The sequence below is a fragment of the Homarus americanus genome, unplaced genomic scaffold, assembly GCF_018991925.1.
Source record: "Homarus americanus isolate GMGI-L3 unplaced genomic scaffold, GMGI_Hamer_2.0 scaffold36970, whole genome shotgun sequence".
In the NCBI taxonomy this organism is placed as follows: domain Eukaryota; kingdom Metazoa; phylum Arthropoda; class Malacostraca; order Decapoda; family Nephropidae; genus Homarus; species Homarus americanus.
In genome coordinates this window covers 193,937-207,924 of record NW_024740094.1, presented here as the reverse complement: position 1 = coordinate 207,924, position 13,988 = coordinate 193,937, and positions in this window count along the sequence as shown.

Genomic DNA, 13,988 nt, shown 5'->3' with positions numbered 1-13,988 from the left:
CCCTCACCTTCACCCCCACCACCCCTCCACTCACCCCTCACCTCCACCCCCTCCACCCCTCACCTCCACCCCTCCACCTCCACCCCCCTCCACCCCATCCTCCACCCCCTCCACCTCACACCTCCACCCTCACCTCCACCCCCCTCCACCCCTCACCTCCACCCCTCACCTCCACCCCTCACCTCCAACCCCCCTCCACCCTCACTCACCCCTCACTCCACCCCTCACCTCACCCCTCACCTCCACCCCCCTCCACCCCTCCTCCACCCCTCACCTCCAACCCCCTCCACCCCTCCTCCACCCCTCACCTCCACCCCTCCACCCCTCACCACCACCCTCACCTCCATCCCCCCCCTCCACCCCTCACCTCCACCCCTCATCTCTCCCACCCCCTCCACCCCTCACCTCCCTCCTCACCTCCACCCACCTCCACCCCCTCCCACCTCCACCCCTCACCTCCACCCCTCAGCTCTCCACCCCCTCACCTCCACCCTCACCTCCACCTCACCTCCACCCTCACCTCCATCCCCCTCCACCCCCCTCCACCTCACCCCTCATCTCACCCCCCTCACCCCTCACCTCCACCCTCCCACCTCCACCCCTCACCTCCACCCCTCCTCCCACCCCTCACCTCCACCCCTCACCTCCCCCTCCTCCAACCCCCCTCCACCCCTCACCTCCACCCCTCACCTCCACCCCTCTCCACCCCTCACCTCCACCCCTCACCTCCATCCCCTCCACCCCTCACCCCTCCACCCTCCTCCACCCCCCTCACCCCACATCTCCCACCCCCTCCACCTCCACCTCCACCCCTCACCTCCACCCCTCCACCCCTCACCTCCACCCCTCACCTCCACCCCTCACCTTCACCCCCCACACCCCTCACCTCCACCCCTCACCTCCACCCCCCTCCACCCTCACCTCCACCCCTCACCTCCATCCCCCCTCCACCCTCCACATCCACCCCTCACCTCCACCCTCACCTCACCCCCCCTCCACCCCTCACCTCCACCCCTCACCTCCACCCCCCTCCACCCTCACCTCCACCCCTCACCTCAACCCCCCCTCCACCCCTCCTCCACCCCTCACCTCCACCCCCCTCTCCACCCCTCACCACCACCCCTCACCTCCATCCCCCTCCACCCCTCACCTCCACCCTCATCCTCCACCCCCCTCCACCTCACCTCCCTCCTCACCTCCACCCACCATCCACCCTCACCTCCACCCTTCACCCCCACCCTCACTCCCACCCCTCCCACCTCCACCCCTCACCTCCACCCCTCACCTCCACCCCCTCACCTCCATCCCCCCTCCACCCCTCACCTCCACCCCACTCCACCCCCTCCACCCACCCCTCACCTCCACCCCTCACCTCCACCCCTCACCTCCACCCTCACCTCCACCCCTCCCTCCACCCCTCCTCCACCCCTCACCTCAACCCCCCCTCCACCCCTCACCTCCACCCTCACCTCCACCCCCCTCTCCACCCCTCACCTCCACCCCTCACCTCCATCCCCCCTCCACCCCTCACCTCCACCCCTCACCTCCACCCCCCTCCACCCCATCTCCACCCCTCCACCTCACACCTCCACCCCTCACCTCCACCCCTCCACCCTCCACCTCCACCCCTCACCTCCACCCTCACCTTCACCCCCCACCACCCCTCACCTCCACCCTCACCTCCACCCCCTCCACCCCTCACCTCCACCCTCACCTCCATCCCCCTCCACCCCTCACATCCACCCCTCACCTCCACCCCTCACCTCCACCCCCTCCCACCTCACCTCCACCCTTATAGAAAATCGTCATGATGCGGATATAATAAACAATAGACTTAAACCCCAATAACAACAACTGGTTCCTGATTGGCTGATTTGTTAACCAATGGGAGTTGAGCCAAGCAAAAACAAACATAGCGTACGAGGAGCTTACAAAAAATGAGATAGAATTAAAACATAATAAAGTATGAAAATAAATCCTAAACCACTCGACTTTAAATGGTTTCACGTAAGATTAACCTCCTCGTTTATTTCACCTTCAGATTAAACAACCTAACACAACCTAACCTAACCTAACCTAACCTAACCTACCAAACCTAACCTAACAAACCAAACCTAACCTAACCAAACCTAACCTAACCAAACCTAACCTAACCAAACCTAACCTAACCAAACCAAACCTACACAAACAAACCTAACAGAAACCAAACCAAACTAAACCAAACCTAACCTAACAAACCTAACCAAACCAAACCAAACCTAACTAAACCAAACCTAACCTAACCAAACCTAACAGCAAACCTAACAAACTAAACCAAACCTAACCTAACCAAACCAAACCCCAGGTAGTGCTAGGTGTTAAATCATCAGATGAAAAGCTGAAGCTAATCTTCATATGATCCATTACATGCTTGTTAAAGACTCCCCGAAGTGGTGTTGTCTGCCTGGCCCATTTGAACTACCCCCCCCCCTCTATATCGTTACCATCTCCTGGCCCTGTGGTGAGAAAATGTAATGGTACAGAATAAAACAAAAATTATTATCTCATCTACATTATGATGTGTTACTATACATTATTAATTATGTTTTTAAATGTAGTCGAGTTTTGTTGTATTAGTTATAAAAAAAAATTAGATATCTTAAATCACCTTAAAAGTATAAAACACCTCAGTTTATTTCAACCTTAACACTATCTGAGGTTAGGTTAGGTTCCATTAGATTAGATTATGGTGAGTAGGTTACACTAGGTAGGTTAAGTCAGAGGTTAGGCTAGAGTTAGTTAGGTTAGAATAAATAATGAAAATCATTTGGTTGGATGCAAGTTACAACTGAATAATAAATGATGGGAACATTCACTGTAATCGGCTTTATGACTATTTCTTCCTTTAATTCTCTCTCTTCCCTCCCCTTTCTTTATATATCTCTGCCACAGATCAGCTGAATCCGCCTTTCTTATAATTGTGTTACCTGAGGCCCATATATAACAGCCCTTACATGTATTACCGTTTCTATATCATCAATAATAAACGATTTTATAGGCTAACTTATATAAATACATTGATTGATGCTTGTTTGGGACAGTCGCCTCCGATTGTGATGTTACGCTACATACGTCGCTCGTGTGGCTAGAGACATTATATGATGTTACTTACAAAAATGAAGGCATTTGAATAAAGACAACAAAAAGGAAAGGAAGAAGCAACAGAGATGGAAGAAATAAGAAAAGGCAGAGGGTGGAAAAGTAAGGAGGCAGGAGTGGAAAAATGAGGAAGGGCAGCGATGGAGAAATGAGGGAGAGGCGAGATGGAGAAATGAGAGAGAAGAGTTGGAGAAGTAAGGAAGGAGATTGGAGAAATGAGGAAGAAGGAGATTGGAAAGAGGAAAGGGCGGCGGGGTGGAAATGAGGGAAGGGAAGGTGGAAGAAGAGGGGAAGGCGGGGGGAGGAAGGGGAAATGGGGAAGGGCGGGAGGTGAAAAATGGGGAAGAGGCAGGGGTGGAAAAAATGAGGAATTGATGAAGGAGCTGATTGGAAGTGAGGAAAGCAGGATGACATGAGAGATAGAAAGCTGTGAAATGGAGAGTAAACACAAAGGATCGTAGTGTCTTTTTGAAATGGATCTGGATAACTTTCAGTCAGTCAGATAATGATAATTAAATCCCAACATGGGTAAAGATGTAATCCTTACATTTCAGGAGAATTAATTTTGAACATCCCTCCAAGTATGTCTCCAGATAATTCACATCCCCAAAACATTGCTTTCAGGATGTTGTTCAGAAAACAGTTTTTGACGGATAGTTTATTTTATTTTTTGAGGGCCAAATTTGATATCTTAAACGATTGTTTTCAGAGGCATTTCCTCGGAAATTGGTGTTTTGAGAATGTAAATTTGAAAACACAGAAAATAAAAAAAGTTTAAAATTTTTGTATTTTATTAAAAAATATTAAAATTTTATCAACCTATTCAGAATCTGATACTTGAAATTAAATCTAGCATCAGAGAATTGCTTGGCTACAAAGAATCATTAAAACAATGTAGACAAAACTGCATTTGACCTAATTTTCCCAAGTCTTTGATAAATAGTATGTAACTAGAAAATTTAAGAAAAGTATGAAAATACATTTGGGGTTTGACCTTAAATTTGACCTATGACCTTAACGTCAGGTGGTCATGGAAGCGAGGCCACTGAATGGGGCATCCTTAAAAATATATGTTTACCTACCAAAATCATGTTTCTATGCCATCTAGTCTTCGAAATGCTAATATGTATTCTATTATCAGACTGTGCACTTGCCATGGCGACAGAAAAATGGGTCTGGGTTACCTACAGATGCCCTCCTTTACATCATTTTCGTGAACTATGAGCATCGGTCTTTCGTAAAAAATGGGTCTCCCTTTGTGCCTAGAGATGGTATCAATTTTCTCTCTGAGTCCCCTTGGCCCAAGGACTATTAGTCGACCCGATTAAAGCCGGGGAACTGAACGATCGTCGTTGGGCTGGGAGGATATTCATGGTGAATTGACTGTTCTGAATGCCTTTGAATCTGTTGATGGAAGGTAGTTATGTTTAATAAACTTCACTTAAAATAATAGTTTTTCACTCGTGACAAAGATATACATATTGTAGTAATGAAACTTGGAATATTCATAGTCATATTTGTATCAACATGACTGTCAGCCCACGTATACTGTACCTGTTAACCCCATCCCCTCATGAATGTCTGGATCCACCTCCTTGTACAAAATGCTGATCAGGCAGAGCCAGATGCACGTACAATATACGGTGTCTAGTGATAAAATAGATAGGTTAACCCAAAGTTTTGTGACAGAAAACCAAATATTTGGTTTAGGGGTAACTGGGCTCAGTGACGCCATGTGTCACAACCCAGTATCCAGAAAACGTTTTAAGATTTCATACTACTGGGTGCAATTTCTTTTAGGAGCCTTCACACTGATGAGCTGTAAATATTAAAGTTTTCATCTTCAAAACGTTTAAAATATAATATTCAATATAACCAAAATTAAGCACCCAGGGACTGACTGAAAATTGTATTGTTATTTAGTACTGTAGTTATGTTCCTCTGTTAGGCTTCTGAGGGGGCTCCGACGATTGTACCATAATATAATATTGGTAGTTGATAAAAAGTTCAAGTAAAAAAACATACATATTTATAAAAAATAAATTCAATCTTATCAGAGGGACGTCATCATTAACCATATTTTGCTTAATTAATTAATTATTTGATATGACTTAGGCTTCTTCAAAACCTATTTTTTCATTATAAAAAATATTTAATTCATGATACTTCATGGGGGAAAATCGTAGGCACTACTGTACTCATAATGAAACACACGCGTAAGTTATAAGGCTGTTACCAACTTACTGTGTGTGCAGCTAACAATATCTCAGATCAATATAAATGCAGAAACTGAACTCAATTCAAAATCATTCTTGTAATATTGATACGTTTGAAACAGTACAAATGGTTATTCTTTTATTTTTTTACGTTTATGACGGCGATTACATATGTAATTAATAAATCTGACTTAATTATTTTTGTTGGAACTAAACTCATAGACTGTCTATAACTTTTAAAGAGAAAGAGTAAAAATATCTTAAAGAATCCCACGTAGTTTATCGTATTCCATTGGATATTCTCTAATGTGACCACTGCCTTCACATTCTCTACACATTTCTGGGAATGAACACAAACTACTGTATTACTGAACAATATTTTACTTTCGTTTAAGTGGACCACTGAGCTATGAACAACCTTTGATCTGTTCCTGATAAAATTAGGTGTACTGTATATCGATTTACTTGTTCTTCCATATTATATAACCATACGTGTTACATAATAGAGTAAAATGGTTCCTATGGGTAAAACATGAGGAAGTTTTCATCTAGCTGGTTGTTCTACTGATATATGTCCGACCATTAAGTCTCTTTATTCCTCATTATATACTAAGGCTATTTTCTATGGACGTTGAGGAGAAAACATGATGATAGCTTGTGGTTGGATGATGGTGAAGAACGAGCTGGTGAATTTCAGCTACGATGCCTCACACTATTTACCATCAACAAATACATCATATTTTATTAACGAAATATTACACCATCAAGATTCTCTGTTTTGGACATTTTGTGATACAATTATCCACAGTTAGTGAGGAGACAAAACATAAACTCCTCAAGTGGTGGGATCCAAGTTTGTCAGTAAGCGCGACTCAACAGGTCTGTCTCAAGCAGCTGCAATTATTAGACCTTAAATGTTCGAGACTCAGTATAAATTAAAAGCATTCTATAACAAAATTGTTTGAATTAAAATTGAATTAAATTACGTCATCTGATTTTTGTTCATTAATCATAAAAGTTCCCAAGCAGAAGTAGGTTTAAATTGAGAAAGAATGAATAGAACAGTAAAAAAGGTTAAATCTCCAAACCGCTTGTTTGACGAGGTCACGTGCCAGGCTCGACACAGCAACCCATCTTATGAGTTGCTGTTGATAACGCTATATGGCTAATATTTTCCATATCTATTACCTGAGTTCCCAACAGATGGCGCCATGTACTATTTCTTGTTAAATGACTATCATTCTGCGATGGTGTATAACTGCAATGTGTCAAGATATTGCGAGGAATATACGTTTATATATAATTAAATGTTAATTTTATTATTTATTATAAAGAAGGTTGCTTAACGATATATACTGTATGTTTATTTAAATATATATATATTCTTACGGTTTCTTTCTTCAACTCTCTTACCTAACTGCAAAGCCCAACCTCGCTTCTATATTATATAATGAAAGTTTTAACATGTATATTCCTATAATCCTTTGTGTCTATCGTTGATACTTATTTGTATATACACGTATTATTCTGATGACACACACACACAAACCACACACACACACACACAAACACACACACACACACACACACAAACACACACACTCACACAAAGCCAGAATTCGCCAAACACAATAAATAATTCAATACAAGTTGTTAATATGCATCAATGTTAAGTGATGACATTGGCTGTTTGAGCTTGATATTGCAAGTTGAACCATTTAACTTCCACTCCAGCTATAACAATGAGTTATTGCAATGTTTATGCAACAAATATAACGAAAATATTTAACATAATAATTCACAAGCGCACGGCCATTACCATTAATGTGTGTTTACCGTCAGGGTTGTTATTTGATATAAACACTCGTATTTTATAGTGTGAGATATTTGTTGCTGTAAATCATTCTCTTGTCCCCCGGCCTGAAGATTACACACCCTAGTTTATTTCATCTGACTAATTTAACAACCTAACGCTGCATGGATGGTTAGGTTAGGTTAGGTTACTTTAGGTAAGGTTAGGTTTGATTAGATCTGGTCCAAATTAATTTAGGTTAAGTTAGATTAGGGTGTTTAATCATCTGCTCAATATCATGGACATTTTGAGGGCTTGTGAACTTGATATTGGGAAACACTCTGAAGTCAATAGTACTACATTTTACTATAAAAATAACGCTTGAAGACAATATTGCAATATCGCCCTTCATTGTGTTTTCTCTTTGCCTTTTATTGGACGTGTTCATGGTGTTCAAAATATCTAAGTTATACCTCGTCATTTGAAAGTTTTCTACAAAGAACTACTAATTACTTTCAAGAAAACGCGATCGGATACAGACAGTCTGAAGGTGGTGTGTGTAATGATGGTTCCCTGTTGGTTTGTGGGGAGGACATCGCTGTTACGTTCATCGACAGACACCTCAGCAGCCGGACCCAAGCTAAGTACCAGACCATTTATCTTTATTAAGTCTTATTAGGAAATTGTCAATACATTCTCTATTTAGACGATATTGGGGAATTATTCTGGATACACTTGGCTTACGAGTCTGAATCGTATGTCAGTGTTTACGTATTAAGTACCCAGTAGGTGAGTGCAATGACCATGCTAGGGTAGAGTGGGTTAGGTTAGATTAGGTTAGGGTAAGCTGGGTTAAGTTAGGGTAAGTTGGATTAGGTTAGTGTAGGTTAAGTTAGGTTAGGTTAATATTTAGAAATTGCCAAGCACGGAACTCTACGGTATATTGATTCTTATACAGTATAGTGTTTCCTGGGGACATTTATAGTTTTCAAGTTATTTTGATTTTGTTTTTTGTCTCACTGAAATTTAGTAAAAATTCCCGGGGAAATCCATTGTTTACTTATTACTCAGCCAATCAGCGGAAGTTTGGATGTGACGTGATACTTGTGAGCCAATCAGCGGAAGACTTGTGAGCATGCCAAGCTCCGAAATTCGAATCGGTGAGTTATAGTTGCAACTTGCAAGAGGGTGTCTGTCTGTGGCGGTCGATTCTTGGTGGATTGCCGCCGTGTAATTAAGCGAATTTTTTAGATTTCGGCGAGTTTTTGAGAACGAAGCCGCAGCTGTTGACATCTTCAGGACTGAGGGTGTTGTCCCTTCTTCAGTCAAGTGTCCAAGGTGTGATTTAGATTGTCAGTATCGTGAAGATCAGCATACCTGTTATTGCAGTGAGACAGACTGCCCAAGGTAAGTTTACATTTGGCCCCCCTGGCTAAGAGGTTGGGTCAGGTCCTCCAGGTGTCTCAGGTTAGGAAGTTTCGTTTCGTCAGTTTTTACTCCACAATTCCCCTCTACTTCAAAGTCCTGTCCACTTTTTGTAACCAACATTGTTGGTAATTTGGGGGTGGGGGTCATGTCTCCATCTCTATAACTACTCATTTCCGTCGGAAATGAAGGCCAAATAATGAAATATACAATGCACAATAAAAACCTATTATCCATTGTAATTTCCGTACATGGCAACTTCTAAATATTTACCGGTTATGTTACTTTCAATATGTTTTATATTCTACATTTTCCCCGTTTCGAGGCCATGGTGGGGTCAAGATAATAGGGTAGGAAGGGTCATAAATCAATAATAATCATTTCCCCAAACTTCCATTACCATCACTGTGTTCAGCATGATAACTGTATTACAGAGTGTACAGTACTGTTTTTCATGCCTAAGTCGTTGCCGGTGTAGTGGAATAATTACCAGGAAAGGTATACCACTGACTTTATACTCTGTGATTATTTGGGCAGAACCTTATGTAGAAACTCATAGAGGTTTTCAAGCTAAGTCATCGTTAGGTAGAGGCAATAATCACGAGAAGCAGGACAAACTATGCAGTGTTAAGATTCTGTAGGTGACATGGGTGATTTTAATACAGGGAGATAGAACAAAAAATAATACTCTACTCAGGTCAAGTTAGGTCAATTTTTTGTTTGTAATCAACAATTTCCCACTACTTCAAATCCCTGCCCTCTTTTGGGACTACAAAGTGTAAATCGTGAAAGTGGGGGAGGTCATATCGTTATAACTGCTCATTTCCGGCGAATGAGACGCCAGAAAAAGACTAATAGTTAAAGTTCCTGTCCAAGTACATAACCTAACCTTTATGCAAACCAGGAAAATACTAACCAATCAGGGAACTCTATATGGATTTGATTATATGGAGATAGAGCAAAAAAATAATAAATAAATAGCGTTTTGTCGGAAATTTGTATTTTTCGATTTTTTTTTCCTTCTGACATTTCGATTTCCGGTTTGGTTGTTTCGGTTCCTTTGTTTTTTCTTTGTGCTGTCGGGTTAGGTTAGGTTTATACACCGAGGGGTTAAATCAGGTCTAGTGTTAGGTGGAATGACTTGTGTTTGGTGGAATGTCTAGTGTTTGGTGGAATGACTAATGTTAGGTGGAATGACTAGTGTTTGGTGGAATGACGAGTGTTAGGTGGAATGTCTAGTGTTAGGTGGAATGACTAGTGTTAGGTGGAATGACTAGTGTTAGGTGGAATGACTAGTGTTTGGTGGAATGACTAGTGTTTGGTGGAATGACTAATGTTAGGTGGAATGACTAGTGTTTGGTGGAATGACGAGTGTTAGGTGGAATGTCTAGTGTTAGGAATGTCTAGTGCTTGGTGTGGAATGTCTAGTTAGGTGGAATGTCTAGTGTTAGGTGGAATGTCTAATGTAGGGTGGAATGTCTAGTGTTAAGTGTAGAATGCATTGGGTTAATGTTAGGTGGAATGTCTAGTGTTAGGTGGAATGTCTAATGTTAGGTGGGAATGTCTAGTGTTATGTAGAATGACCACGTTAGGTGGAATGTCTAGTTAGGTAGAATGACTAATGTTAGGTGGAATGTCTAGTGTTAGGTGGAATGAATAATGTTAGGTGGAATGTCTATAGTGTTAGGTGGAATGTCTAATGTTAGTGGAATGTCTAGTGTTATGTAGAATGACTAATGTTAGTGGAATGTCTAGTGTTAGGTAGAATGACTAATGTTAGGTGGAATGACTAGTGTTAGGTGGAATGACTAGTGTTAGGTAGAATAACTAATGTTAGTGGAATGTCTAGTGTTAGGTGGAATGTCTAGTGTTAGGTGGAATGTCTAGTGTTAGGTGGAATGTCTAGTGTTAGGTGGAATGTCTAGTGTTAGGTGGAATGTCTAGTGTTAGGTGGAATGTCTAGTGTTAGGTGGAATGTCTAATGTTAGGTGGAATGTCTAGTGTTAGGTAGAATAACTAATGTTAGGTGAAATGTCTAGTGTTTGGTAGAATGACTAATGTTAGGTGGAATGACTAATGTTAGGTGGAATGTCTAGTGTTTGGTGGAATGTCTAGTTAGGTGGAATGTCTAGTGTTTGGTGGAATGTCTAGTGTTTGGTGGAATGTCTAGTGTTAGGTGGAATGTCTAGTTAGGTGGAATGTCTAGTGTTAGGAGGAGTGTCTAGTGTTTGGTGGAATGTGTAGTGTTAGGTAGAATGTCTAGTGCTAGGTGGAATGTCTAGTTAGGTGGAATGTCTAGTGTTTAGTGGAATATCTAATGTTAGGTGGAATGACTATTGTTAGGAGTGTACGAATGTGTGAAGGATGCTGGACTCTTGCAAGGCCACCAAAGTTTACTCTGGGAATGACCAATATCAACTACTTAATGGCACGTAATGGGGTATTGGGCCCAAGGTTAGTAACGAGACGCACCACGACCAGGCACTGAGGAATGATTTAGTTCCCAGGATAAGTGGCTACATCCGGAAGTGTATGCCGCCGCACTATGCAACTGTAGCTATCTTACTCCACTTAGCTACCTTACTCCACTTAGCTACCTTACTCCACTTAGCTACCTTACTCCACTTAGCTACCTTACTCCACTTAGCTACCTTACTCCACTTAGCTATCTTACTCCACTTAGCTACCTTACTCCACTTAGCTACCTTACTCCACTTAGCTACCTTACTCCACTTAGCTACCTTACTCCACTTAGCTACCTTACTCCACTTAGCTACCTTAATCCACTTAGCTACCTTACTCCACTTAGCTACCTTACTCCACTTAGCTACCTTACTCCACTTAGCTACCTTACTCCACTTAGCTACCTTACTCCACTTAGCTACCTTAATCCACTTAGCTACCTTACTCCACTTAGCTACTTTAATCCACTTAGCTACCTTAATCCACTTAGCTACCTTACTCCACTTAGCTATCTTAATCCACTTACTGCTCTCTGACTTGTAAAGGTGTGTTAGTATGGGGAACCTGAAAGAGTTTTTGGCGTCCTGTTGTTGTTCCCACTAGTAAAGAAACCCTCATTTTCAGGATAGATGCTTCAAACAGAGGACTTGGAGCTGTACTGCTATAAGACGCGAAGGGAGTAACACGTCCTGTGCCGTTTATCAGCTGTTAAGAATGATTAGCCATCGTCTGGGGAGGACACTATTCCCAGGTCTACATTTATGGTGAATACTTTGAGTTATACTTTCTGATCATAAACCATTGCATTACTTAAGGAGTGTCAGGGATCTTAATTCTAGACTCGTGTGATGGTCTTGGGTCGTACAGCCACACACTACATATTTAAGTTAAACTACATTAAAGGTACAGAAAATTTGAGCTGGTTACATGACTAAAACTTGAGAGAGGAAGTCCTTGGAATATATTGTATTTTGTATCGCTATTTTCTTTGCCAGGGGCGTCTTGTCATTGTCGCCAATTGCCTAATTGGGCTACTGACCATCGGGGGGTTGTCTCTCCAGAATATACAGTAAAGGGGATCTTATATATCTTGACGTGCATCAAGAATATTTGTATCCTTAAGGTTTAATTTAATAATTTATAATAAGTAAAATCTTGTCTTGTTTACATTTGTAATATTTCAGTTTGTTCAGGGCCTTAATTAGGGTTTGGAGGTTTATGTAGCTTAGGCTGTCTCTCATGTGTGTGTGAACTAACATAGTGTTTAACCTGCAGGGAAGAGAGTGGGCGAGGGAGATTCGTTCTGCAGGCTGGTGAGATGCCCGAGTCCTCCGCTCTGAGCTCTGTTTGTGCTGCTGACTACAGTAGCCGCGGCCGATGTTTGGGTGACTTGTGAGTACATCCCCAGGGGAGGTGCTGGTGTCTGAGGATTGCGGTACCTTGTGGGGAGGACACCCTGGCTCCAGACACCGACAGACAGCACCACAGGCAAGTACCATTCATCTTTATTAAGGTTTATTTGGAAACTGTTAATGTATACAGATATTCTATTTCACTATTTAAACTGTCTTATATTTTAAGCTCTTAGACTTCCTTGTTTAAACTTTTTTGGTATTTCACTTATCAACAAAATCACTATCTATTCTAAACTGGGTTGTATTTTAAAGTATTTTGTCTCCATTTAAACTGTGTGATGCTGGTGCTGTGGGAGATAAGAGTACTGTAAGGTGTCTGGGGGTTACATACACACATTTACGGTGTTTTGTACATCCTTGGTGACGTGAGGGCCGGTGTGGTCTGTACCATAAGGACTGGGAAGCAAGATTTAATACAATTTACCGGTATATGGTGAATGTTACGTTTAGGTAATGTTTGCATAAAGTATTGGTTAGGTTAAAGTTATATTTGGATAAGGTATTGTTTGGTTAAGGTTATGTTTGGTTAAGGTATTAGGTTAATTTTGTTAGTAGTTTTGGGTTAAGGTTAAGCTAGTTATAATATGGTTCTGTTACGGTTCAGGTTCTCGTCTTTTTAGGTTATTTCTGGTTAATGTTATGATAGGTTGATGTTTTTAAGATTTGGTTAGATTAATGTTTGTTTACGTGACGTTAAAGTTTAGTCAAATGTAGTTAAGATCAGATGTACAGTCTCGTTCAAGATTCTTCGAACACTGCTGGAGACAATTCAAGGCCTTTTGTTTACTATAGTACGCAGTAAAACTTATGAATGAATGTAAGAGTGATCGGTTATTGGTTACTTAGTTCCCCGTTGCTTAATTAATGGTTGGGCTTTGTTGTTTCGTGGTATAGTAAACAAACGGCCTTGAGTTGCCAGCTGTCTCCAGCAGTGTTCGAAGAAACTTGAATGAGACTGTACCATACTTGAGGTTAAAACCCAAATATAAACGGAGCCCTACACCTGGTCCTCAAGAATAGCACAACAAAATAAAGATACGTTCACATATTTTCCACGGATATACAACTACAGTATATAAACGTTCTTAAGCAAGGACATTCGTGGAAGCTGAAAATAATGACCTTTTTTCTATTTCTACTCATATTTTGGCTTTAAAATGTTAATTAATACTATGCTGGTACTGTACCTCTAGATCTTCCTGCTAACTAAATTACTAAGGTGTGTGCCTTGAAGTGACGTCATGCACAGCAACTCTTAGTGGTACAGAATAAGACAACTGTAGAATTTCTGGAGAATAAAGATAAAAATCCTTAAAAAAAAAATTATACAATGAAAACTAAAGCCCTTCTAAAGGCCTAAGAAGCGACACCAAACTTATGAGCCCAACCCAACCTGACCCCCTCCCCAGACCCTGCATGTAGCCTAATTGTAAGAGTGGTTAATCTTCAGGTTAAATAAGCTGGTGGGCCCAATCATAAGGTGGTCAAATTCTCCATCCATCTGGTTTATGCGGGTTAGATTAGGTTCCATTATTTATG